Genomic DNA, 3,628 nt, shown 5'->3' with positions numbered 1-3,628 from the left:
AAGCATTCCGCAGCACGCGACGGCAACACATTATATAGAGATATAGGGGGCGTGCAAGCGACCTGCGTACGCAAGAACTATATGGCGATGGTAGTGCGCATGCGCAGACCCAGACGTACAGGTCTGCGCATGCGCAGTACCGTGGCTCCTAGTTCTTGCGTACGCAAGCCGCTTGAGTCCCCTAACCTAAAACTCTCTATTATTCAAGCGGCGCCAAGCCGGCTCGATCACACATGCCAGAGAATAGGAAAAGCTCACTGCGCGCCCTTTCCTCCTCGCCCGATGAAAGGGTTTAATGTAAATGTTTTAAGTATATATATAGGAATTTACCTTTACTGGCAGACATATGGCTATCACAAATGTCAGCGAAAGCACCACTTCGCCGTTTGTTGCAAGGTCAAGAGTCAAGTCGCCGAGCTCACTGGCGATGAAGGAGTCTTTGTTCTCCCGAATGTCGCTTTGAGAAGGATGGTCAGCTTTATGTCAAGACTGGCTCGCAAGCAAACATTGTGCTCTTAAGTTTCTTCAACAAGATGCAGCCAAAACCACCATTAAAGCCCAACAGCGCGGTACTACGTTCCTACGGCGGTATAGCAAATCCAACGCTACGGCATGCACCATATAACCGCTGATATGACACTCAACGGGTACAAAGCGGTCCTGCGTCATTATGTTCGAGATGTGCATCATGCAGAGCTGTAAGCGCGCAATGAGCGCGTCATGCGCCACGTGTAGGATACAGGGATAGTGCAATCTAACGCAGCGTCCCAAAGTGCGAGCTGTCACGAGGAATGAAGACCGGAGGAAACGGCACGGCACGCACACATGCCAAATGCTTCAAAGAGCTGGCTTGCCTTGCAACGGCCTGATGGTTAGAATACCGAGCTGGCTTGCTCGACTACAGAGGTTCACTTCCACCACCGATCGCTCAATATTTTTCTGTTTTTTAAAACGAGGCGAGACAGGAGTCTATCTGCTTGCCTACTCACCTTCCACAATATATATATATATATATACATACATACATATATAGCATGTGTGCCAAATAATCATGCGCAGTAAAAAGGCTGACTCAAGTTTATTAACGAGAACCATTCTTGTTAATAATCAACCTAGTTTTCGGTAACGGGTATCTTGCCGGTGCTCGCACGTTTATGTGGGCCGATCCCGAAAATTGCGCAGTCTTAAAATGTGCGTGTGCCATTTTATCCTTGTTGGCAGCACGAGGCCGCATGTCCAGCGCACGTCGTGGCGACTGTATAGTAGCGAGGTCTTTCAGGAAATGCACTGATAGGTTAAATAACAGCAGCAAGAAATTCTTCAAGCGGGATTCGATGTGAGTATATAGTCCACATATATCTCCCATTGGAACAAACGTGCACTATACGGTTCAAGCTGTCTTATTGAGTTTCGAGGAATTGACCTGCGCGCGCCCGGAGAAAGGGCCGGCCTTTCAACTTGTTTAGGTGGTACACCCCGGAAGGCACCCGTTGAACGTATTCGGAATAGTGCGTCTTTCCCTTATACGCAGCTATCCAGCAATGTGATTCGAAAAGCCATAGAAAAAAATAAAAACAGATGAGCTTTGCGTCGACGGGACCTGGAAGAGCCTCTTTGGGGAGACGGCGACGTTGTCTTTCACGATCTTCCGGCATATCCTGGGAGAAAAACAACTTGGAACGCTTACGTGTGTGCGTCCTCGTGTGCGCGTAGATATCTGAAGCCTCCGAACAAATCGATAAGAGCACCCAAACATAGCGGCTGTTCTTCTTCAGGTTTAGCCACGCTTTTTTTGTTTTCTTGAGGCCCTCAATTGCTGACCCTCCAGCTTTAGTACTTCTTATAGATTTTGCAAGGCGGTTGTTCTTCAACGAATAAAAGCTTATTTAAGGACTACTTTGGCTGACTTAGTTTTGACCTTTATATACCTCTCGGAGATCTACGTTATAGTTCCTCAGCGACAACTCGATTTCGAGATTAGTTTAGCTGACCTCTACCTTTTGTAGAGTATTAGTCTGCACAGTACAGACAGTTGCTTTTCGACGAGCAAGAGCTGACAGTACATGTACACACAGCTGCGTTTTTGCTTTTGTACCTCTGAAAGATAGTGTATGCTATTGTTATTTTTCAACCACGAGATGGCGATTTTGCAGAGTCCATCTCAGATTTATATTTATCACCTGACGCGTTCACTACTCTAGCAGTATTTCAACAAATAAAAGTTTATCGTAATACAGCGGCTTATGTAGTTGACATCTAACTTTTTGTTCCTCTTCAAGTTTCCATGCGCTATAGTCGTTCTCGCGGAGGTGAGGTAGACACTTAATAGCTGACATTTCCCTTTCATTTGTTTAATCTTTCTTTGGGCACCACCGGTTCCTGAATGAGCTCAAGCTGATTGCCAGACTTGTGGGCAAGTCGTGGTCCCGAGGTCCTGGCCAGCAGGCCCCAGCCGCGTCTACACTGTCCCTCATTTTCTCCTATGGCCACGACGCTTACACTGTCTTAAATCGCGGATCACGGCAGCGGTCCGACTTCCCAAACACTGCACGCGCCTCCCTTGTCGATATATATATATATAGTGAATGCCAGTGGCCGGAAGCGATGTCTTGTGAAAGCTCGCCACCACGCTGGCTGGACCCTTGATTATTGACGCAGACGTATACGAAATGACAAGGCTGAACTGCGGCCAAGTCGCCACAAGGTATATTCCATGTGCCCGTATAAGTACCACAGGCTTCCTCGGTATACTCAGCTCAGCACCCATGCATACTATCATTCCTGCGGCTTTCTTTAGATGACACAGAGCCCCATGGCAGAGCAGGCGCAGTCAATGTCGGTTCGCCACATGCTGCAGTGTGCGATGCTCCCATCGCCACAAGCTCTGCGGCGCCGTTCCTGGATGTGTCTTCTGGCGTACGTCTAAGCTGGAATGTATGCTGCTTTATGGTAACACATTCCGATGCCTTTGTAGCTGTGTGTATCTACATGGCTGCAAAGGTTATTTATTATGAGACAGACAAGACTCAACCGTTCGGGTTTCTCGCTATGTATGCCGTGGGTCCCAGCTAATGTTAGCCAAGCTGTTAAAAAAAAAAAAAAAACATTTAAAGAACACGGTGCAATATACAATTATTAGTCCAACGTTATTCAGTCGTCAGAAGTGACTACCTGACCTGATATAACTTGCTGCACCATACTGTTATGTCATCGGCAAGCACAGCACGTCATGAGAACTCTGCGCCTCCCTTGCCTTCCGTCTCACGTTACCTGCAGAAACTTTAATGCGATGCATTATTTGCCTACTTCAGCCACTTTCAGTCTGTCTGTCTGTCTGTCTGTCTGTCTGTCTGTCTGTCTGTCTGTCTGTCTGTCTGTCTGTCTGTCTGTCTGTCTGTCTATCTGTGTCTGTCTGTCTGTCTGTCTGTCTGTCTGTCTGTCTGTCTGTCTGTCTGTCTGTCTGTCTGTCTGTCTGTCTGTCTGTCTGTGTCTGTCTGTCTGTGTCTGTCTGTGTCTGTCTGTCTGTCTGTCTGTCTGTCTGTCTGTCTGTCTGTCTGTCTGTCTGTCTGTCTGTCTGTCTGTGTCTGTCTGTCTGTGTCTGTCTGTCTGTGTCTGTCTGTCTGTCTGT

Source organism: Dermacentor andersoni, chromosome 5 (assembly GCF_023375885.2).
Source record: "Dermacentor andersoni chromosome 5, qqDerAnde1_hic_scaffold, whole genome shotgun sequence".
Taxonomy (NCBI): domain Eukaryota; kingdom Metazoa; phylum Arthropoda; class Arachnida; order Ixodida; family Ixodidae; genus Dermacentor; species Dermacentor andersoni.
Note: the sequence above shows the minus strand (reverse complement) of the source record.